Source organism: Helianthus annuus, chromosome 9 (genome assembly GCF_002127325.2).
Source record: "Helianthus annuus cultivar XRQ/B chromosome 9, HanXRQr2.0-SUNRISE, whole genome shotgun sequence".
NCBI lineage: Eukaryota > Viridiplantae > Streptophyta > Magnoliopsida > Asterales > Asteraceae > Helianthus > Helianthus annuus.
Genome location: NC_035441.2, coordinates 169546455 through 169572494, shown reverse-complemented (window position 1 = coordinate 169572494; position 26040 = coordinate 169546455). Strand labels below are relative to the sequence as shown.

Genomic DNA, 26040 nt, shown 5'->3' with positions numbered 1-26040 from the left:
ATTCACTACATCATTTTTCCCTTTTCTGCATTTGCTGCATCACCGTGTTTCTTTGCATTCACTGCATCTACAATTGTCTAATCCGCATTGCACTTTGTTTCTGATTGAAAAAACCTTCGAGCCTTCACTTGGTGATTCTAGATTCTTCGAACACACTTCGAATCACTCGAATGATTCCGTCTTTACTCGCTTCTTCTTCACGATTGACTTACTCGATTTTCTTTTTCCCAATTGGTTCGCTCAATTTTCTTTTCTATACTATGAATTTGGCCTTCAAACCTTCACCCGCGAATAAAACTGATCGCGTATAACCACCGGATTAAATTTTGATTCTTCCTGGCCCTCCAAATGAAACAAAAATAACCCTGTTTTGCGCTCCTGTACTCGGTTCGATACACTCACGAACCCTAGTCTGATTGCTAACTTAGAATTCTCACAACCCTTTCTTTCTTGTTTCTAAAATTTCCTGGTCACCAATACGAACCACTGTACCGGTAAATTCAATTCCCTTGAATTCAACAAACTCTCAAATCTTTAACCCGCGTATAACTCCAACGCGTAATAACCAATCAATCTAATTCGCACTAAACCTAGGAATCAAAGCCCTAGATTCCTAACCCCTGGTTCGATCCTGAACTGAAAACAAAACTAACTTGCGAATTAAGAAAGAATAATAAAACCTGATCGCGAATTCCCTTCGATGACTAGAACCTGATGCTCTGATACCAACTGTTGACCCCAAAATGGATCTTTGATCTCTAGACAATCGAATAACTTAAAATATATAAACTGAGAATTTGTACAATGGAATGAAATCGACAATATACAAATGAGAAATCTATCCCTATTTATACTAATCTAACGGGTGTGATCCAATAGACGCGTCCTTTCACGAACGGGTGTGTCTCTAGAACATGTGGATGTGATTAAATATGAAGAGGTGCGTCTCTAGAATCCAACAGTCGCGTCTCCTCCTTGTTTCCTTGTGACCATCGATCAAGGGGTGTCTCCCAATGGGTTTTCGCCACCCTTGGGGTGGTGGTTACCAAGTTCTGTCTTGTCACAAATAGCCCCTCAACTTTGTAACCGCCAATCTTTATACTAATTACCATATAACCCTCGAACTTAAGGATGTGTAGGGATTATAACTTTCATCAAGTATGTAATCCATGCAAATCGACATCATGATTGACTGAGTACGTAAACAATGGTATCCAAATCGATCACAAAACGATTTGACTGTTTAAATGGTTCCACAGATTGTATACTTACTTTACACAATGGATTCGAATTGATTACAAAACCATATTACTACAAAATGGATTTTTTCGTGTTTTTTTAAAGAATGGAATAACACCAGACTACTTATGAAGTGAGCATCAATGATGAAGAGTTTCTAGATTCGTTGTCAATGGAGATTAAGGAGGAGAATCATGTTACTACTTTAAATAGGACAACCGATGATCCTTTCTTAAACAAACTTTGTTATGAAAATAAGCAGGTTCATGATGTTGAGGACTTGATGTGGTTGAGAATTTAGCTAAAGATGATGATGATGATGATGATGATGATGATATTCAATACACTAATGATGATAATAGATGTACAGATTACATTGTAAAGGATAAATCCTACACAATATATGTTGGTATAGATTAGTAAATGGGTACCAACTAAGCTATAGTAAAAATGAAACAAAAGGTGTCTCACCCCAACCGATGGCGGAAACATCGGGGTGAGGCAATGAGCGAAACAGATTGTCCAAGAGAAATCCATAACAACTAAATTACCGGATAATTAACATTATGTCCCATACCATAACTTATCAAATAAAGCAGTTATTACATACATAGATATCCCGAAGACAAATCATAGTTTCGACAACTCAAAATATTAATTGTTTTGTTTCTAGACTCTTCCTAACTGTAACACCCCAAATCTCATATGTTATATTATAATAATAAGTTCGTGATGTTTAAGTAATAGAAAACGGTAAGTATGGGTTAGTACCGTAAGAAAATAATGGTAAGTTTAAAATATAGTTATGTAACTAAGTTAACCAAAAGGGGAGTGACCAAGTTAGTATGGGAAATAACAAAATGAACACACTTTAAAGACAAAGGGCTGAATGTGTAAATGTGGAATGGAGTTTAATAAAAAAAAAGGTCAGTGCTTGGTTCTGGGTTATGTACGATCGAGAGAAGGATGGAGCTAGGAAGAACCAAACCCTAACAACATAGAAACCATCAAATTGAAAGGGAAATTGAAGGCTAATCGAATGCATGAAGTAGGAATGTCGATCACTTAAGTATCTCCAACATCAAGTAAGTCGAAATTGGTGTTTTAGTGATGTTTGATTTAATGGGTCTTTGATAATTCGTGAATGTATGTAAGAATATTGATGGTAGAAGGTTACAATTAGTCCATAAGACTTGAATGAAGTATGAAATTCGGATTATATTGATGGTTTTCATGTAAACCCATTTATGTATGAAACCCACATGAAATTTATGAAGGTTTTGAAGTAATGATAGATGTAGTATGATATATGAACTTGAATTATGCTTATTGATGTTAAAGAAATCTGAATATTCGAAGAATTTATGTGTTTATGATGTATTGCCATGATTTTAGAAGGATTTGGTAGGAATGTGCTTAATATGCTTATACATTGTGCTAGTTAAGTAGTACGCACATAAGGTGTTCGATGAAATGCTTGAGTTGAATTGGTTATGTATGAACATGAGAAATTGAAGTATTGATGATCTAATGATGGTATGAAACATAAATGTGAGTAATGAGCGTTATGGTAAATGATGTAAATGTGTGTAAGTGATGTATAACGCGAAAGCTAAACGTATATGTGATGCACCTTATAGGGTCGAGGAAAGGAGGGGAATCAAACCAAGCAAAGGCAATAGGAGCGCACGACTCCGGTAAGTTCATATGAACTTCGCTCATGTAGAATGTAGATTTTGTGTTAGTTCTCTTGTAAATAATTGTTCGATGTTTTATGTGGAAATTTATAGTAAAATGTCTTAATGCGATTTGTTAGTAGAAAAAGGGAAAAGTCTATTGACGACCCGTATAAATGGGTCTAAAGTATGAGAATGAGGTGTTCATGGTGATGTAACTACGAGTCAAGTAAGATGGATATGTTATGAAGTTAAGACAACTAGCGATGACTTTTTATAAGTCGAACTAGTGAAGCAAGGAAAATTGAAAAGTAAGAATAAATATGATCCGTGAGAACGGGTCGGACAAAATAAAATGATTTATGATGATGGAAACTAAGATGGTGCTATATCCATTAAACGGAGTTGTCATATGAGAAATTTGAATGAAAAGATGTAAAAATATAATGACCCCGTAACGGGTCAAATAATGAAGAAAAGCAAATTGTATTAGTAATATGTTTTTAACCAAACTAACTTGTAAGTTTGTGTTATGGATGTAGGTGAATCTCACTCTTGATAATGGTGAGCTTGGATCGAACACACCACATCGCCCTTTATGCGCTTCCGGTTTAGTCGTCTTTGTAAATGGGTCAAAACACTTTCATAATGTAAATGTTAAGTTTATGTCTAAGATGTCTCGTAAGTAAATTAGGATTTTTAAATCTTAATTTTTGGTAGTTCGGACAAAACACTTTTGATGGAATCTTGTATGGTTACAACTTATATGTCTTTTGAAACGCATCATAGAATTTAGTTTGAATGGTGATTGCTAAAAGCAGGGAATTGTATATAGTACGAACGGGTCATGCCCAATTTTTGTTAAAAATTAGTATGTGGTTACTATTATTTTTGAATGTGAAAAAGTGGGCGTTACAAGTTGGTATCAGAGCCGAGGTTTGAGGGATTCGGGCACGGGATAGGGTGCTCGGACTCAAACCGAAAGCTCAAGATATGGTGTGTGTTCGCTCCAAGACGCGGTTAAGGTACGAATTTAGTATTATGATTTCTAAGTTTCATTTTATCGGAAATGGTTAAGGGAAGGGATGTGGAGTTTTGCTATGGATAATGCCTGGAAATGGTAATTCTGGAAGCCCGGGGGAAAGTTCGGGTGTTACGGTACTCGGGAACGGGTCGAAATGGGTAAAAATATATATATATTCAGCAGCGTTTTGGGCAGTCGGCAACCCGTCGCCGACGCCCATTCTGCCCGTCGCCGACGCCCTCTTAAATGAACCAGAAGGTCCGACGCCCAAACCCACTGCCTACGCGTTTTGTAACCGACGCCACTTTTGGCTTTGTGTCGCCGACGCCAGGGAGGGTCGTCACCGACGCCACTCCCTGGGTTCGTTTTTCTGATTTTTCTTGGTTGACTTGTGTGATGTATCCCGGACTTCCGAATACCGTAAAACGGATCTAAAGATCGTAATAAACTTCTAGGGAGTAGTGTATGATAGAAAAAGGGGTCGTCGAATTAGTTGATGTATGATTATAAATTGATGGAAAAAGTATAGTACATGGATGTAAGAATGAACTTTAAGAAAGTATGCATATCTTAGCAATTAATGACGTTGATGATGATGATAATGATATTGCCAATGATAATGGTAAAGATGATACCCTATAACGAAAGGTATGCGGTGTGGTCACGAAGTGACCGTTAACACCAAGAATGATGAGTGGTATACGGTGTGGTCACGAAGTGACCGCTAACACCGAGAATGATGAATGGTATGCGGTGTGGGCACGGAATAGCCGTTAACATCGAGGATGATGAAAGGAATGCGTTATGGTCACTAAGAGGCTAATAACACCCGGAATTATGAAATAAAAGCATGATAACCATAATTAAAAGGACAAAGGTCAATGAGACGTAAGCATGATGGCACGAAGTAACATATAATGAAAGTGAAAAGTGTATGAAATTAACGAATGCGTGATAAGTAAGAGAATGAAAGTCATTGAAATAAGTTAGGCATAGTAACATATTTCCTAAACTATGTTGTAGAACATTTCTTAAGGCAAATCCAATAGTTTCGTTAAGTTTCCGAAAATGCAACCTATGATAATTAGGATCCTCTAAATGTCAACCGGGTCATGTCGAAATGTTTCGAAGTAAGAACGTATATGATTGGAAGGTTGTGAATGAAGTTCTAGTTGAGTTTATCAACCCTATGATGAGAGGTATGTGGTGTGGTTATAAAGGACCGTTGACACCTAGCATGAAAGAAAAGAAAGGAAAGTATAAAAATTTAAAATGCTAGAATGAAGTGAACATGACCAAAGAATAAATTTTAATAATGATCTCGAATGATATAGTAGATGGCTGATGAAAACGAAGAAATTGTTAACAAAATATGTTCCGAGTAGCGGATAGTGCGAGGAAGTAAGTAAGAAGGATGAGTGATTCTATTCCCTTATGAACGAAAGGCATGCCTGATATAGCCTATCGTGACCGATGTTGATGATGATGTACAAGTGAAATGAAAGTTATTGAAATATGAGTATGAATGCATGAATGTAACTTGAGATGACATGGAAAGTATATGAAGTAATGAATGTAGAAAATGCTTAACGTAAATGACGGACGAAAGAGAGTAAACTCAAATGATGTTGGTCTTAAGTAGGAGAATGCTAGTGTAGACGGAACGAATCGTGTGTGGATATGTAGATATAACTAGGTGACCATGTAGATGTATATGTCATGTAGTATGAGTATGAAATGCATACAATGTTATTAATATGGTCTACCGTTTTAAGATGGATTTATGTTCATAATTCGAAAGTACATGGATAGGGCAGTTGACTTTTAAAGTCAACAATGTGTGATCATCATGCATTGACTCTTAGACACATATGTTGAAATAGAAAGTTAATGTGCTATGTATTAGATGATTGATGTGTTGTGAATGATGATCATTAGGTTATGTAGATTTGGAATGAAGCGGTTATTAGTATATGTTTTATATATGTTGCAATTGACTAACTAAAGTTAAGTAATGTATGAATGAAAAAGAAAAATGACTTTTTTTTTTGTGTGTGTATGCCGACATATGCTAACCGTGTAATGAGTGTAATGATATGTAAGGATGGAAATCTTGACGATTTACTCAAGCATGGATGGCTAACGGGTCAAGAGGTAACAACGAGGAAAAAAAAATGAATGAACATGGACGCTAAAGGTAAATGATTCTGATTCACTTCTTAGTATGTATATAGAATTTTCATGTTTATGAATGTGGAGAAATCATGTAAGGTTGTGTAATGAATGAGGGTATTAAGATAAGTATTGACCTTGTTAGACGAAGGTAGAATTCTAAGACGAAGGTAAGTTATTGAAATAAAACGGGTCGAATAAATGCGCAAAGGTAATGTAACGATAATGAAATTCGTAAAGAATAAAGACCCGGGTTAAGGATCTTTAGTCACTTATGTAGGGAAATGTTTTACGGACAATTAGAAACAAATTTCAAGTGAAACGGATGCAAAACGAACGAGTTATGAGAGTTTTGGTATTAAAATGGAAAGCTGATATGGGCACCACCGTAGCTTACGGTGGAGGTCAAGTACAAAATGTAAAGTTATGCATTCCTGCATTTTTCTTTGATTTCGGACCTCGCGAACCCATCCCAAGCCCCGATAAGCATCTATAATGTACTGCAGCCCTACCAAATGGCTTAATAAGTTACGGGTGAGTATGGAACTCATTTTTTTTTAAGATTCGAAACGTACCCGAAAGTTACAAAAAAAAAAAAAAAAACGTTTATGAAGCGTGAGTAAGAATGGGGTGTTTAAGTGAGTATGCGGGGAAATGAATTAAGTATGTGGGCCAGTATGTATAGTTTTAATTACATTTCAATAGCTGAAACTTGTAAGTAATCATGAGTAGGAGTGAGTATGTACATAAGTCTGTACATACGTGTCTTATATGGAGATTATAATTAGGATGCATTAGCAAATCTTTTGGAACGACTTAAGTGTATGTGAGAGCTTGTTAGGTAATTGCCTTAGCATTACAATTGCTAGAAGGAATGACGTATGTACGACGGCTATGGAATGTGATGACAAGTATAGTTGCGTATGACACTTCGAGTGTAATATGAGATACACAAATGTAAATATTGATTACTCGATTATATTGATAGCGTGATTAAAGCCTTATGTTGGCCCTTGTAATCAAGGGGTAGTCGGTAGAGAAGTTAGAGCAAGTTGGTATACACCCGGCAAGTATAAATGTATGCATTAAATTGCGGTTAACCATGTAGATATGATAAATCATGAGTGAAAGAAATATTGGTCTCGGGTAGAGATCACACGTAGGTGTCGCAAGAAAAGTATGAAAAGAACTATCAAGCAATTGACATGAAAGAAATTTTGCTTGATATTGGCCCTAGAAGTATGGGGAGTATTTAGAAGCTGAATAGTTAGAAACTATTGAATGATGTTTGATTTGTGATTTTAAATGAATGAATAGGATTGAACAAGTATGAATATTATGATAATTGTTTCCCCTGAGTAGATGTTAGAGGTATGCGGGAATGAATAATCTGACAGATAAGTTTTGAGAAATCAGCTTGAACAGTTGAACGATAATCATGAAATAATGTAATAGGATAGCTTTGATTCATATAAGATTGAATTACCAAATGTATTAGACAAGTTTAGAGTAGTAATGACCGATTCATCACGAGGGATGATCGAAAGAAAGCATGTTATCGAGGTTCGAGGTATGTAATTGCGAAGGGATACAGATAAATTCGTCAGAATGTATGTATCCAGGTTTCGGGGACGAAACCTTCTTTAAGGGGGGTAGACTTGTAACACCCCAAATCTCATATGTTATATTATAATAATAAGCTCGTGATGTTTAAGTAATAGAAAACGGTAAGTATGGGTTAGTACCGTAAGAAAATAATGGTAAGTTTAAAATATAGTTATGTAACTAAGTTAACCAAAAGGGGAGTGACCAAGTTAGTATGGGAAATAACAAAATGAACACACTTTAAAGACAAAGGGCTGAATGTGTAAATGTGGAATGAAGTTTAATAAAAAAAAAGGTCAGTGCTTGGTTCTGGGTTATGTACGATCGAGAGAAGGATGGAGCTAGGAAGAACCAAACCCTAACAACATAGAAACCATCAAATTGAAAGGGAAATTGAAGGCTAATCGAATGCATGAAGTAGGAATGTCGATCACTTAAGTATCTCCAACATCAAGTAAGTCGAAATTGGTGTTTTAGTGATGTTTGATTTAATGGGTCTTTGATAATTCGTGAATGTATGTAAGAATATTGATGGTAGAAGGTTACAATTAGTCCATAAGACTTGAATGAAGTATGAAATTCGGATTATATTGATGGTTTTCATGTAAACCCATTTATGTATGAAACCCACATGAAATTTATGAAGGTTTTGAAGTAATGATAGATGTAGTATGATATATGAACTTGAATTATGCTTATTGATGTTAAAGAAATCTGAATATTCGAAGAATTTATGTGTTTATGATGTATTGCCATGATTTTAGAAGGATTTGGTAGGAATGTGCTTAATATGCTTATACATTGTGCTAGTTAAGTAGTACGCACATAAGGTGTTCGATGAAATGCTTGAGTTGAATTGGTTATGTATGAACATGAGAAATTGAAGTATTGATGATCTAATGATGGTATGAAACATAAATGTGAGTAATGAGCGTTATGGTAAATGATGTAAATGTGTGTAAGTGATGTATAACGCGAAAGCTAAACGTATATGTGATGCACCTTATAGGGTCGAGGAAAGGAGGGGAATCAAACCAAGCAAAGGCAATAGGAGCGCACGACTCCGGTAAGTTCATATGAACTTCGCTCATGTAGAATGTAGATTTTGTGTTAGTTCTCTTGTAAATAATTGTTCGATGTTTTATGTGGAAATTTATAGTAAAATGTCTTAATGCGATTTGTTAGTAGAAAAAGGGAAAAGTCTATTGACGACCCGTATAAATGGGTCTAAAGTATGAGAATGAGGTGTTCATGGTGATGTAACTACGAGTCAAGTAAGATGAATATGTTATGAAGTTAAGACAACTAGCGATGACTTTTTATAAGTCGAACTAGTGAAGCAAGGAAAATTGAAAAGTAAGAATAAATATGATCCGTGAGAACGGGTCGGACAAAATAAAATGATTTATGATGATGGAAACTAAGATGGTGCTATATCCATTAAACGGAGTTGTCATATGAGAAATTTGAATGAAAAGATGTAAAAATATAATGACCCCGTAACGGGTCAAATAATGAAGAAAAGCAAATTGTATTAGTAATATGTTTTTAACCAAACTAACTTGTAAGTTTGTGTTATGGATGTAGGTGAATCTCACTCTTGATAATGGTGAGCTTGGATCGAACACACCACATCGCCCTTTATGCGCTTCCGGTTTAGTCGTCTTTGTAAATGGGTCAAAACACTTTCATAATGTAAATGTTAAGTTTATGTCTAAGATGTCTCGTAAGTAAATTAGGATTTTTAAATCTTAATTTTTGGTAGTTCGGACAAAACACTTTTGATGGAATCTTGTATGGTTACAACTTATATGTCTTTTGAAACGCGTCATAGAATTTAGTTTGAATGGTGATTGCTAAAAGCAGGGAATTGTATATAGTACGAACGGGTCATGCCCAATTTTTGTTAAAAATTAGTATGTGGTTACTATTATTTTTGAATGTGAAAAAGTGGGCGTTACACTAACTTGATTCCACAAAAGATTAGCAAGTAAACCATAACATCCTAAACACCTGTCACATACGTTAAAATAAAGTCATACACATAGTGCAAAGGTGAGCATACAAGTTTAATAGCATAATAGTAGTGAAATCGATTTACTCATAACCAGCATGTAACACGTAGAAATGTGAAGAAAGTAAGCTATCGACAATGAAATATGCACATACATGACTGTGCGTTGTAGAATGCGCAACACATATCACCACTGTGACATGTGAAGTAAAACCCTTAACAACCCCTGTCCACGCCAGGTGCTGAGTCCAAACTATAGTACTATCGTTGCTAAGGTGTCAGGCAACAATCACTGTGTAAACATAACATACAAGCATTCACCGAATAACACGTATAACATGGGAGAGCGGTTAGCGTTTAAAAGTGTTTGCGTTGTGTGTCGATTGTGATTTGAAGTAGGTAACGTATGTAACACCCAAAAGTGCGTAAAGCAAAAAGGGTTCGAGTATACTCACAGATCGTGTTAACTGAATAACACAGTCTTGGATTGAAGGGAGCGCTGGAAAGTTAGCCTGATTATAGAACGATAGCGTAAGCGATGAACATTGAGTAAAACAGTGTCGAGTGAAACTAAGTGACAAAGGGTCATTCGATCGGATGACAATCCAGACGGATGGTCATCTGGTCGGATGGCCATTCGGTCGGATTGTCATTCGTTTAGGATGGATGTGTTTGTGTATGATGTGACTTAGAAGTTTTCGTTGTAGCATTTTGAAGACAGAGAAGTATCTCTACATTTCAGGTCGTCCGGTCGAACGGTCATCCGGCCGGATGGTCGTTCGATCGGATTGCAATCCGTCCAAGTGAGACACTTCACAAAACCAAGTTCACAGTAGGATGGTCATTCAATCAGATGGTTGTCCGATCGGATGACCATTCGCTTGGATAATGTCATTTATTGAAAATTGTAAAATGTTAAGTATTTGAGGCCATAAGTCATCCGATCGGACGGCAATCCGTCAACGACCTGATCGTTTGAAACTTGCAACATTTTGTTATGTCTGAAAAGTTTACGGTTTGACCGAGACGGTATGACAACGTGTTAAACAACAGAATCTCCACCAAGTCTAAGTCATCTGATCGAATGGGAATCACCCCGTCCGATCAGTTAACCGTTCTTGACGGTTGTTCATGTTCAACCCGTGAATCGGTTGTCTCTTTGATAGGAATCAGTTCTCGAACCGGCACTTCACTAGAGAATGAGTAGAAGGCCTGAATGAGCTCCGATTCTATCGGTTTTGAGTGCATGAGTGTAAAAGAATTGAAAGAAACTTAAATCGTTTTGAAAGTGTTTAAATTTAGGTGAAATCAGTGTTTAAACATGTTGAATCTCTTAGATCTGAGTTGTTCTTGGTGGAATGAGGTCACACTTTGAAGTTCATGAGAACCCATGATGACATCATCCTAGAACAGCCTAAATCAGTCGATTTCGTGGTGAAAAGTTAAGATTTGATGGTGAAAATGATGAAGGAGTGTGTGTAGATCAAGAATGTACAAGATTTGAGGTAGAAACTTACAAGAATCGCGAGGAATCGAGAGAATTAGCACAAAAGTGTAATGGTCGAACGAGAGTTGTCACATCACTGTTCATGTGATGTGACAGGTGCTATTTATAGGTGAAAGGGTGAGAAAGGCGGTGCACAAGTGACGGATCGAAGGGCAGTCCGATCAGATGGTCATCCGGACGGATGACCATTCGATCGAAGGGCTCCAGCGAGTTAGTTTCCGACGTTTCGTTTCGTGTGCTGAGCGTTTCGATGCGTTTCGAGTAAGCGATGCGATAGCATCAAACAATAATTACAGAAATAACCTAACTAACATACAACAACATAAATAACCTTACATTTCGAGTTCGCGATGAGATTGCGTTGCGATAGAGTTGCGATTGCGGTTTCGAATAATCACCATAAAAATAAATAAACATGCACAAGTAACATATAAATAGCATACACACGTAAAACAATATCCAGAACATGCGATTCGAGTTGCGATGCGATAGCGATGAGTTAGGGTTAAGTTGATTAGCGATAAACTGCGATTATTACATTTACTCCACATAATACAACTAAAGTAACCTAAAATAGAGTATCGATTAACAAGTCAAAGAGTACAATCAATAATTAAGCAAGGAGTGACAGATCGCATTTAGCAATCTTTTCTTCCTTTAACTTTGACTTCAAAACGCGGGTTGTTACAGCCTCCCCTACTTTAGGGAATTTCTTCCGAAATTAGGCCGCAGGCGTAACAAACAGCTGTGGATACTTCGCCTTCATGTCACTTTCGAGTTCCCAGGTGAACTCTGCGCCGTGTTTGCCTTCCCAACGAACCTTCACAATGGGAGTGCGTGAGCGCCTGAGTTTCTTGGTCTCTCGATCCATGATCTCGACTGGCTTTTCCACGAAGTGTAATGTTTCGTCCACTTGTAGATCCTCAAGTGGTACTTGTAAATTCTGCTCGGCTAGTCACTTTCTGAGGTTCGATACATGGAAAGTCGGGTGGACGTTGCTAAGTTCCTCCGGTAGTTCGAGTCTGTAGGCCACTTTTCCAATCCTTTCCAGAATTTTAAAGGGTCCAACATATCGAGGCACGGGCTTTCCTTTCTTGCCGAATCTGATCACTCCCTTCCAAGGTGAAACCTTTAGGAGTACGTGATCGCCAACGTCAAATTCAAGGGGCTTGCGGCGTCTATCGGTGTAACTCTTTTGACGAATTCGAGCTTTCAGCAGGTTTTCTCGAATTTGGAGGATTTTATCAGTCGTTTCTTGCAGCAGCTCAGGACCGGTTATTTGCGCATCTCCGATCTCATGCCACACAATTGGCGATCGACATTTTCTTCCGTATAGTGCCTTAAATGGTGCCATTTGGATGCTAGAATGATAAATGTTATTGTACAAGAATTCGACCAAGGGTAAGTGCGCATCCCAATTGCCACCGAAATCTATGACACACGTGCGAAGCATGTCTTCAAGGGTACGTATCGTTCATTCAGTCTGACCGTCAGTTTGAGGATGGAAAGCGGTACTTAGATTAAGAGTAGTACCGAGAGCAGATTGAAACGTTTCCCAAAGACGCGAGGTAAACCGACCATCGCGGTCAGAGATGATATCACGAAGCTCCCGTGTCGACATATAATTTCATCAGTGTAGATCCATGCTAATCGTTCTACCTTGAAGTCTTCTCGTATTGGCAGAAAATGAGCAGATTTAGTAAGGCGGTCCACGATAACCCAGATGCTATCGTGACCTGATGGCGTGCTCGGGAGTTTCGTTATGAAGTCCATAGCTATACTCTCCCATTTCCACATAGGGATCCCGGGTTGCACGAGTAAGCCAGAGGGTCTTTGCTGTTCAGCCTTGACGTTCAAACAAGTCAGGCATTTCGAAACGTAGATAGTGATATCCTTCTTCATTCCAAGCCACCAATACCGAAGACGAAGGTCATGGTACATCTTGTCGGCACCGGGATGAATAGAATATCGAGACTTGTGCGCTGCAGTCAACAATATATCTCGAAGGTTATTGCGACTTGGAATCCAGATGCGATCTAAATAGTAATAGATACCGTTCGATTTGGTGACAAAGTGTGATTCGGCACCACACTTCTTCATTTCCTCTCGCATGGTATATTCAACGAAGCAGGCGTGCTGGGCATCAAGAATCAAGGCTTCGAGGTCGTGCTGGGTGTGAGTATTACGAACGCTATGCAAATAGCTTCGTCTACTTAAAGCATCGGCCACGACATTTGCTTTGCCAGGATGGTAACGAATCTCACAGTCATAATCGTTAAGAAGTTCAACCCATCGGCGTTGGCGCATATTCAGTTCCTTTTGGTTAAGGATGTGTTGTAGGCTCTTATGGTCGGTGAAGACTGTACACTTGGTACCGTAATGTAACACCCCAAAAACTCGAGTTATTCAGCTACTAGTATGTTACCACATTTAAAAGAAAGAAATGGAATAACTAGGTTATTAAACCTAGTTAAAAGTTTAGTTAAAATAAATAAGGATATGAAATTGAGTTATATAATGAATAGGTAACCAACTTGAGGGGTGGTTTTTGAATACATAGAAAGATTATATATAAAATAAAAATAAAAACCCAAATACCCATACCTGGGCGTGGGAGCGATCGACCAGAGAAGAGCAAGAGAGGGGTGAAACCCTAATTCAAGAACAAACCTCAAATTGAAAGGGGAAATCGGCTTTAATCTTATGCATGGACCTAATTACATGATCATCTAGCCCTAACAAACACATGGTAAGTGGTAATTATGATCAATTCATGAAATTTTATGAAATCGAGCACGAATATATGTTAGAATTATCATATGGACTGTGAATTTATCAAGATTTTGGTGTTAATTGAGGTTTGAAGATGAAACCCACTTGGGCTAATGAAAGTGGCGACATGGGTATAACACTTATGTCGAATTCTTATTCAAAAATTGATGTAGCATGTTGTATGCGATGAATGTTTGTTTGATGGTTTGAGTATGGTGTGATTTTAGGTCGATTTCAATAGTATTTGAGTTTTTAAAGGCAAGAATAGGAAGATGAACATAAGATACTTGTACAATATATTCTATTAATGTGAAACCCATAAAGTGTTTGATAAAATGCCTATTTGAAACTTGAATTGATTCAAGTTTGTGTTAAAAAGTTAGTAAATTCGTCACTTTTGACAGCCCTAGATAGTCATCTTGTAAATGCCGTATCTCATTCGTTATTAGGAGCTAGACAACGAGCCTTATATCGTTGAAAAGGTTGTTTCGCATATTACATTTCATATTTGGTCACAACAGGCTGGTTATGAGATTTAGTGGGTCAAAACAGCATGAAAAGTTAGTAGATTTGGCACTTTTGACAGCCCTAGATAGTCATCTTGTAAAGGCCGTATCTCATTCGTTATTAGGAGTTATACAACGAGCCTTATATCATTGAAAAGGTTGTTTCGCATATTACATTTCATATTTGGTCATAAGAGGCTGGTTATGAGAGTAAGTGGGTCAAAACAGCATGAAAAGTTAGTAAATTCGTTTTGACAGCAAGCTCTTTACACATAATTTAGTTTCTGACCTGATCTTTCAAAAATCGTATAAAATCATAGAAAAATCGTATGGAGGTGTTCTTTATATGCCTGGAAAGATATTTAAATGAAGCACAGTTCTTATTTGAAAGTCGAAGTCAGATTATGTGATTAAAAAGGGGGAAAGTGACCCCGAACAGCTGCTGTGTGAAAAATGCAGCAATGAAAATAATGTGTTTTATGAACTTAAAACATATGATTTTCTAGTTACCAATTTACTAAACACTAAATATTGCTTCGGGTGAATGTTTACAGTTGTTAAGGTGTGTTTAAAGTGTTTGTATGTAATAGTTGGAGAGTAAACTGCTAAAATCGTCCCTGTGTTTTGACTCAAATTGTTAGATCAGTCCAAAATCAACTTTTTTTGCTAAAACAGTCCCTGAGCCTAGTTTCTGTTGCTATTTCAGTCCAATAAATTAACACCGTTAGAACCTCCGTTAATGAATGGGTAAAACTGCTAAATTCGTCCATGAGGTTTGATTCAAGTTGCTAGATCAATCCAAAATCAAGTTTTTTGAATTTGTTAATTATAAACTTATTTAGGTATATAATTTTTCTAGACTTGCATTAATTTTTTGAATTTGTTAATTATAAACTTATTTAGATTATAAACTTATTTAGGTATATATTTTTTCTAGACTTGCATTAATTTTTTGAATTTGTTAATTATAAACTTATTTAGATTATAAACTTATTTAGGTATATAAATCATTAATACCACAAGAGAAAAAAATCCTTTTGTTAGTTATTTTGATTATTATTATTATTATTATTATCATTAAATGTTTACTAATTATATACTTAAGTATTTAAATAAGATAATACTTAATTTAATTTAAATAAAATTAGTTTTAAAAATATAAATGTAGCTTTTTTGAAGAGCGTAATTTAACCGGCTCAGCCTTAAATACTGATTTTATTTTGATGTTGTTGTTGTTGTTACCATGTAAATATTTAGTATTTATTTAAGGATTTAAATAAGACAACAGTTAATTTAAACAATATTTAGTTATGAAAAATACAAACATTATATGTAAATTTAAATATTAAGAAATTAACATAATTTTTATTTGTTTTTATTTAATTCGTAATATTTAATGTTTAATATTTATCAATAATTTTAATTTAATATTTGTATTATAAAGTTCTTTTATTCATTTTTTCTACTTAATTAAGTGGTTTCTTATTTAATAATACTTATCATTCAGGTGAGGTCGGACAACATGTCGTGCCAGAACAAGTCTCAAAAAAAGGATTATTTTGGTTTGAGTCAAAATGGGTTCGGGTCAAACCAGTGTTTAAGACAGGTCAAATAAAATTGCGCTCTCCAAAAGAGCTACATTCTGTTTATATTTTTATAACTAAACACAAATTTAAATTATATATTTAGGGTAGACTTGTAATTTATCTTAAATTTTAAGACATTTAAGAAAATATATAATGCATTTGGTACAAGTATTGATGCATTGAGAACCTGTCATTTACCATTTTTTTTCTCTTGTGATATTAATGATTTATTCAACGAACATAAATATAACTGGACCCGCCTTAAATAAGTTTATAATCTTGTGATATTAATGATTTATATACCTAAATAAGTTTATAATCTACATAAGTTTATAATTAACAAATTCAAAAAATTAATGCAAGTCTAGAAAAATTATATACCTAAATAAGTTTATAATCTACATAAGTTTATAATTAACAAATCTAAAAAATTAATGCAAGTCTAGAAAAATTATATATCTAAATAAGTTTATAATTAACAAATTCAAAAAACTTGATTTTGGACTGATCTAGCAACTTGAATCAAACATCAGGGACGAATTTAGCAGTTTTACCCATTCATTAACGGAGGTTCTAACGATGTTAATTTATTGGACTAAAATAACAACAGAAACTAGGCTCAGGGACCGTTTTAGCAAAAAAAGTTGATTTTGGACTGATCTAGCAATTTGAGTCAAACCTCAGGGATGATTTTAGCAGTTTACTCAATAGTTGGAAGATATACTTATCTATAAGTGGTTTGACTTCTAAAAGTCAAGCTGACACAAAACTAGTATCTTGATAAATGTGGTAATAAAATCCATAAGGTCTAATTATTATGATATTAGATGGCTAAACTAATCATCTTCTGGATATGATGTAATAGCTTACTCTTGACAAGCTATATGGGAGCTTGGAGAGGAATGGGTTAAACGGATCAAGTACGCAAAGAAGCTCTAATGGACACAAAGTAAGTAAAGCTTACATCTTTTATTGAATATGAATTTGTTTTTATGAACTATAAATACGATAAAATTGAAATGTGGTTTCCGACGCGATATGATACATGTCGGAATAGATATAAACGATAAAAAACCATGGTTAACAGTAAAAAGGGGCAAATTGGTAATTTAGTCATGAATGACTTAGACTTAATGAGTTTTCGTTAAGGTTACCTTATAGTGTAACTAAAAAAAGAAATAGCGGGGTAAAATCCGAAATGGGTCGGATGCGTGAATTTGAAATTAAAATATCAAGTTTTATAAACATCAATATTTGGTCAGTTAGACCACACGGGCCAAATGGTAGTGATAATACCATTTGACAAATTCGACTAATGTTTGGTTGGCAAGTCACTTGTTCATAGGAGCGAATAGCAATTTGGATAATTGCGTCGCCATGAAGTTTCGGCTAATAAAGCGAGGTATAAAAACGGGACTATGCGTTGACTCGAGCCAGGTACGTGACGAAACGTTTTGTTGTTGTTAATTGTTAATACGTAAATCTTATACATTGATGATATATGAAAGTTCGAGATGTAAAAATGTTTGATTTGTCTATAATAAGGATTTATGATAGACAAATCAATGGGTTGAGCAATAATAGGTGCAAACCGGGTAAATGGGTGCACAATTCCATAAGTGCTAAGCCCGGGGTTACGGGTAAAGAAACAATAAACACACAAGCCGGTAGTCGGAGCGAGAATACGAGTACATTAAAGGATTTGGGGACGGGTTGTCAAATTGAGCATTAAGTACCATGCATAGGAATGTGATTGAAATAGGATTTATTGCTTATTAGCAAACTAATCTTGTGTATGTGTTTATACAGTTTAAATCAGTTGAAGTAATAAGTTACCAAACCATTGTCTTGAGTATGAAATGAGAATGCAGGTATTCTTTTAACATCGTTATCAGAGTTAAAGAATTTGGAATGCACGAATGTACACGGAAAGCTTATTCGTGGGGATTAGTATGGGAAGAAGGAACGTGGACTGGCTATTGATTGCGTATGTCTAGTTTAGGAATGATGTCATTGTATTTAACCAATGTATATGTATGTTGTGAATGCAGGTGGCGTGGACTTAGCATCATTACGAAGAAAAGAAGGTTTGAAGATCGAGTCAAGAGCGAGGGTTGTACGGGAAGGATCGGTCACATAATTTGACAAAAAAAAATATAGGTCTTGAAGTATTAATATAACGGGGCGTGGTAAATCCTTTTTAATGAGTGTATGAATTTTTGTATTTGAACCTTCCTGTAAGTATTATGTCTAGTAAAGAACGAAATTTTTGGGCTCTTATTTTCCGCTGTGTCGTATTTTAAATTATTACACGTTGTCTTACAGGGAATTATTCTTATTACGAACGGGTCATGCCCGAATTTTGTTAAATAATAGTATGATAATAGCCCCTTTTGAAATATGAAATTTAGGCGTTACAAGTTGGTATCAGAGCCCTTGTTTGAGGGAAATCAAGTATGAGGAGGCAAATACTTGAACTTAAACCTGCGTGCTCTTGTGACCAGGAACCCGTACAATCCAAGACTCGATCAAGATCTAAAGGTAGAAGCGAATGTAAGTGTGTACTTAAGTATGTATTTGAAGAAACTAACAGTATGTTATGTGTAAGGTAAGCATAATTGCTCGGGAGAGGATGATTCGTGAATGCGGTCTAGGACCGATACCAAGGCATGTAATAAGACAATTGCCTAGGTTAGTAAATTTAACATGTGAGTGTGTGTAATGGTAAAGCCTATTAAGTGAATGAAAATTTTAAATGAAGGATAATGATGGAATAGTAATGAGGTTTTGAAATGTTAAACGTGCCGAAACTAAATTCTTCGGACATAAGGCGATGATTACATGAAGGCACGAAACTAGTATGTGGATTGCGTACCTGGCCAGTACGCAAGAAATATATAATGTTCGTGAGACCGTGATAATTGTTGCAGGTATGACCGAAAGGATTGAGTATTAGGTGGACGTGTGGGTGAGAATTATAAAAACTCTTAAGAAAATTTAAAGCAACTCATATAAATGGAACGAACGAATGATATGTCTGAACTCGCGAGACGGATTCAAACATAAAAGTAATGGTATGAACGAATGATATGTTTGAACCCGCGAGACGGATTCAAACATAGGAGTAATGGTATGTACGAATGATATGTTTGAACCCGCGAGACGGATTCAAAACATGGAAGGAATGAGAAAGTCTGAATGATATGTTAGAATCCGCAAGACGGATTCAAAACATAGAAAGGAATGGAAGGTGGAATGAAAAGTCTGAATTCGTAAGTAAATACGGACCGAAGAAGTAAATATTTTTTTTAGAGATATTAACCGAGTTATGATTTGAAACTTTTTACTATATATAAATATATTTATGTAAAGGCATTGAATCTAAGATGGTTAAGAGGGACAAATGAGTCACACGGGTCCAATGGCGATTGCCATTTTAACCCGGTATTTAATGATTTGAAGGTTTAAGTCTTATATTTGTAGGTGGGCGTGATGCATGATCTTCCAATATCACAAATTGGAAAGGAATAACCAACGCAAGGAATGGATAACGTGTCAATGGAATTGACTTGTATTGGTAGGTGTAAAGAGTATGTTTTAATAAGAGCTTATAGCTTGACTAGAGAAGGAGGTGTCAGGACTGGATAATCGGTAAGCATAGGTCAGAAAGTATTTTACAAATGGACTTCTGAAAAGTCAAACAAGGTAAGTGGATAGTTATTAAACTAGTATTAGTAAAACAGAATGAAGTATGTGATTCGCTAAGTAGATAAGACCGATGAAAGCTATTGTAGTAGCAAGAAACAGTATGTGAGAATTGGAATGTGTAATATGTTTTAAGCATGTATGTAAGAAATCTGTAAAAGAGTCTTAGGCGAACAAATACCATGTAGGATACAAATAATAAATGACATGTGCTAACTGATAATTTTACAGTTAAAGAATGAAGGAAAATTCTCAGTAAGATGATGGTAATAAAGTTGAAGGAATGATGCTCAGGAGTGGGAGCATTTTTACACGAGTGAATGAGACCAATTTTGGTATAGAAGGTACCTATTACGATGCAAAGGAATCCAACGCACGGATCACTGACATATGTAATGAAAACGGGTTAGTAAAATGTTTAGTTCTTGATTAATGAGTAAGAGTCTGTAAATTATTTGCATGTTTGAACGAAACTGTATAGTAGGATAATTGTGGTATGGTATGAAATAAATCGACTTGTGGCAGATAGCTTAAGAAAGCAATTATGTCATTAGGAAGAAGGTATACATGCCCTGAATTAAAAAAAAATGGTAGGATGCTCAGGCACGACGTACCGGTTAGTATAACAAGTAGTATATGGATAGAACTAACAGTTAAGTGTTGCTAATGATTATTTTGAGGCTAGACTTAAAGTTGTAAGTAGCGTAAATAACGGTACCAACCGTTGGACGATGTTTTATCCTTGTATTGAGTACGAAAAAGGTAATTATGAGGGGGATAGTCTTGTTTTTAGTACTACTAGGTAATAGAATGTTCAAAGTATGTATGTGATGATACAATGATCCCTCGTATGAGTAGAAGGGTGATTAGAAGACATGTAGAAATGGAACGTGAGGATATATTTATAATGATCAAAGGAAACATCATGGAAAATGTAGGAATAGAATGCATTGAATTGAAATAGTTTGAATAAGTAGGAACAATGCGTACAATTATGTTGTTCGAAAATGAAATCAGTAGCCAAGATCCCTAATAGGTCCAGCACGTAACTTTCAAATCGAATGGGTGCAATGAAAAGATAAGAGTAAGTATGAGGCAGGTTTCGGGGACGAAACCTCCGTCAGGGGGGGGGGAGATTTGTAACACCCAAAAAACTCGAGTTATTCAGCTACTAGTATGTTACCACATTTAAAAGAAAGAAATTGAATAACTAGGTTATTAAACCTAGTTAAAAGTTTAGTTAAAATAAATAAGGATATGAAATTGAGTTATATAATGAATAGGTAACAAACTTGAGGGGTGGTTTTTGAATACATAGAAAGATTATATATAAAATAAAAATAAAAACCCAAATACCCATACCTGGGCGTGGGAGCGATCGACCAGAGAAGAGCAAGAGAGGGGTGAAACCCTAATTCAAGAACAAACCTCAAATTGAAAGGGGAAATCGGCTTTAATCTCATGCATGGACCTAATTACATGATCATCTAGCCCTAACAAACACATGGTAAGTGGTAATTTTGGATTTGATGATTTTTGTATGAACTAGGTTATGATCAATTCATGAAATTTAATGAAATCGAGCACGAATATATGTTAGAATTATCATATGGACTGTGAATTTATCAAGATTTTGGTGTTAATTGAGGTTTGAAGATGAAACCCACTTGGGCTAATGAAAGTGGCGACATGGGTATAACACCTGTGTCGAATTCTTGTTCAAAAATTGATGTAGCATGTTGTATGTGATGAATGTTTGTTTGATGGTTTGAGTATGGTGTGATTTTAGGTCGATTTCAATAGTATTTGAGTTTTTAAAGGCAAGAATAGGAAGATGAACATAAGATACTTGTAAAATATATTCTATTAATGTGAAACCCATCAAGTGTTTGATAATATGCCTACATGAAACTTGAATTGATTCAAGTTTGTGTTAAAAAGTTAGTAAATTCGTCACTTTTGATAGCCCTAGATATTCATCTTGTAAAGGCCGTATCTCATTCGTTATTAGGAGCTAGACAACGAGCCTTATATCGTTGAAAAGGTTGTTTCGTATATTACGTTTCATATTTGGTCACAAGAGGCTGGTTATGAGATTTAGTGGGTCAAAACAGCATGAAAAGTTAGTAAATTCGTCACTTTTGACAGCCCTAGATAGTCATCTTGTAAAGGCCGTATCTCATTTGTTATTAGGAGTTAGACAACGAGACTTATATCGTTGAAAAGTTTGTTTCGCATATTACATTTCATATTTGGTCATAAGAGGCTGGTTATGAGATTTAGTGGGTCAAAACAGCATGAAAAGTTAGTAAATTCGTTTTGACAGCAAGCTTTCTGACCCGATCTTTCAAAAATCGTATAAAATCACAGAAAAATCGTATGGAGGTGTTCTTTATATGCCTGGAAAGATATTTAAATGAAGCACAATTCTTATTTGAAAGTCGAAGTCAGATTATGTGACTAAAAAGGGGGAAAGTGACCCCGAACAGCTGCAGCGTGAAAAATGCAGCAATGAAAATAATGTGTTTTATGAACTTAAAACATATGATTTTCTAGTTACCAATTTACTAAACACTAAATATTGCTTCGGGTGAATGTTTACAGTTGTTAAGGTGTGTTTAAAGTGTTTGTATGTAATAGTTGGAAGATTTACTTATCTATAAGTGGGTTGACTTCTAAAAGTCAAGCTGACCCAAAACTAGTATCTTGATAAATGTGGTAATAAAATCCATAAGGTCTAATTATTATGATATTAGATGGCTAAACTAATCATCTTACGGATATGATGTAATAGCTTGACTCTTGACAAGCTATATGGGAGCTTGGAGAAGAATGAGTTAAACGGATCAAGTACGCAAAGAAGCTCTAATGGACACAAAGTAAGTAAAGCTTACATCTTTTGTAGAATATGAATTTGTTTTTATGAACTATAAATATGATAAAATTGAAATGTGGTTTCCGACGGATATGATACATGTCGGAATAGATATAAACGATAAAAACCATGGTTAATAGTAAAAAGGGGCAAATTGGTAATTTTGTCATGAACGACTAAGATTTAATGAGTTTTCGTTAAGGTTACCTTATAGTGTAACTAATAAAAGAAATAGCAGGGTAAAATCTAAAATGGGTCGGATGCGTGAATTTGAAATTAAAATATCAAGTTTTATAAACATCAATATTTGGTCAGTTAGACTACACGGGCCAAATGGTAGTGATAATACCATTTGACAAATTCGACTAATGTTTGGTTGGCAAGTCACTGGTTCATAGGAGTGAATAGCAATTTGGATAATTGCGTCGGCATGAAGTTTCGGCTAATAAAGCGAGGTATAAAAACGGGACTATGCGTTGACTCGAGCCAGGTACGCGACGAAACGTTTTGTTGTTGTTAAATGTTAATACGTAAATCTTATACATTGATGATATATGAAAGTTCGAGATGTAAAAATGTTTGATTTGTCTATAATAAGGATTTATAATAGACAAATCAACGGGTTGAGCAATAATAAGTGTAAACCAGGTAAATGGGTGCACAATTCCATAAGTGCTAAGCCCAGGGTTACGGGTAAAGAAACATTAAACACACAAGCCGGTAGTCGGAGCGAGAATGCGAGTACATTAAAGGATTTGGGGACGGGTTGTCAAATTGAGCATTAAGTCCCATGCATAGGAATGTGATTGAAATAGGATTTATTGCTTATTAGCAAACTAATCTTGTGTATGTGTTTATACAGTTTAAATCAGTTGAAGTAATAAGTTCCTAAACCATTGTTTTGAGTATGAAATGAGAATGCAGGTATTCTTTTAACGTTGTTATCAGGGTTAAAGAATTTGGAATGCACGAATGTGCGCGGAAAGCTTATTCGTGGGGATTAGTATGGGAAGAAGGAACGCGGACTGGCTATTGATTACGTATGTCTAGTTTAAGAATGATGTCATTGTATCTAACCGATGTATATGTATGTGGTGAATGCAGGTGGCGTGGACTTAGCGTCATTACGAAGAAAAGAAGGTTTGAAGATCGAGTCAAGAGCGAGGGTTGTACGGGAAGGATCGGTCACATAATTTGACAAAAAAAAATAGGTCTTGAAGTATTAATATAACAGGACGTGGTAAATCCTTTTTAATGAGTGTATGAATTTTTGTATTTGAACCTTCCTGTAAGTATTATGTCTAGTAAAGAACGAAATTTTTGGGCTCTTATTTTCCGCTGTGTCGTATTTTAAGTTATTACACGTTGTCTTACAGGGAATTGTTCTTATTATGAACGAGTCATGCCCGAATTTTGTTAAATAATAGTATGATAATAGCCCCTTTTGGAATATGAAATTTGGGCGTTACACGTATAGGTAGTGTCGCCAAATTTTCAACGCAAAAACAACTGCGCCTAGCTCGAGGTTGTGGGTCGTATAGTTCTTCTCGTGGATCTTGAGCTGACGAGAGGCGTACGCGATAACCTTGTCCCGTTGCATGAGAACACAACCGAGACCAAGGTTCGAGGCATCGTAGTAGACAACGAAGTCATCGTTTCCTTCGGGTAATGCGAGAACAGGAGAATTGCAGAGCATATGTTTCAGAGTCTGAAAGGCTTGCTCTTGTTCGGTTCCCCAAACAAAAGACTTGTTTTTATGCGTCAAGGAAGTAAGCGGAACCGCGATTTTCGAAAAGCCAGCGATGAATAGACTGTAATAGCCCGCGAATCCGAGGAAAGAACGAACATCGGATGGTGATTTTGGAGTAAGCCAACTCTTAACAGCTTCGATCTTCACGGGGTCGACGTGTATACCTTGACTATTGACGATGTGACCGAGGAATTAAACCTCCTCTAGCCAAAATTCACACATGGAGAACTTGGCATAGAGTCGATTCCCTTGGAGCAGTTCGAGAACCAAACGTAGATGTTGCGCGTGTTTGGCTTTCGACTTTGAATAGATAAGGATGTCGTCGATGAACACGATGACGAAATGGTTTACACATGCGATTCATCAAGTCCATGAAAAACGCGGGTGCATTGGTTAAACCAAAGGGCATTACGACGAATTCATAATGGCTGTATCGGATTGGGAAAGCGGTTTTTGGTATATCTTCCTCCTGGATTCGTAACTGGTGGTAGCCTGAGCGTAAATCAATCTTCGAGAAACATGTAGCAACATGTAACTGATCAAACAAATCATCAATTCGGGGCAGGGGATAGCGATTCTTGATAGCCAGCTTATTCAATTCCCTATAATCGATGCACATCCAGAACGACCCGTCCTTCTTTTTGACGAAAAGAACTGGTGCGCCCCACGGAGAGGTGCTAGGGCGAATGAAGCCTTTGTCAAGCAATTCCTGGATTTGACTCGAGAGTTCGTGCATTTCAGACGGAGTGAGTCGATAGGGAGCTTTAGTAACAAGATTTGCTCAAGGAAAGAGGTCAATACGAAAGTTGATTTCACGAGAGGCGGTAAACCAGGTAAATCGTCAGGAAAGACACGAGGAAAATCACGAACTACAGGCACCTTATCTATTGCCTTCTCTTTCTTTTCCTTCTCCGCTACTACAATGTTAGCCAAGAAAGCTTTGTATTCCTTGCGGAGATACTTTCTCGCTTGGATACACGACATAAGTTTGAGGTCTTTCGAAGGAGTTTCGCCATAGACCCAAAGTTGATCACCATTAGCGAGCGAGAAACGAATCATTTTATCAAAACAAACAACTTCAGCACGATTTTCGCGAAGAAAATCCATGCCTACTATGATGTCAAAACTACCAAGCTGCATCGGAATAAGATCGATAGGGAAAACGTGATTGTTGAGCTCAAGAGTATAATCATGCAGAACGGAATAAACAGTGACGGTTCTTCTAGTGGCAACTTCAACGTCGAACGTCGTAAGGAGATGGGCGCGTTTACGCTTTAGGAGCTTTTCGAATTTAAATGATACAAAACAGTTATCTGCTCCAGTATCAAACAAACACGAAGCATAAATGCCATTCACAAGAAACGTACCATTAACCACGTTGTTGTCTGTTTGAGCTTGGCAAACGTTGATGTTGAAAGCACGTCCGCGGGCTGTTGGCTGCTGCTACTATTGAGGCTGCTGCTGTTGATGTTGTTGCGGCTGCTGCTGTGGCTCTTACTTCACCACTCTGTTGGGGCAGACGTTTGCAAAGTGGTTGGGATCTCCACATTCGAGGCAGGCTCTTACATGAGCAGCGGGTGCAGGAACTGCTTATTGACCCTGTGGAACA

General features: G+C 36.3%; 2 long non-coding RNA genes across 2 annotated transcripts; both read left to right on the top strand.

Annotated features, from left to right (window-relative positions):
• Window positions 1-2180: 2180 nt before the first annotated feature.
• LOC110874918 lies at window positions 2181-3680 on the top strand. The gene is made up of 3 exons (XR_002556337.2): window positions 2181-2324; window positions 2880-2936; window positions 3458-3680. It is a non-coding gene; the product is annotated as an uncharacterized LOC110874918 (long non-coding RNA).
• Window positions 3681-8026: 4346 nt separating this feature from the next.
• Window positions 8027-9629, top strand: LOC110874917. The gene is made up of 3 exons (XR_002556336.2): window positions 8027-8170; window positions 8726-8782; window positions 9304-9629. It is a non-coding gene; the product is annotated as an uncharacterized LOC110874917 (long non-coding RNA).
• Window positions 9630-26040: the final 16411 nt, after the last annotated feature.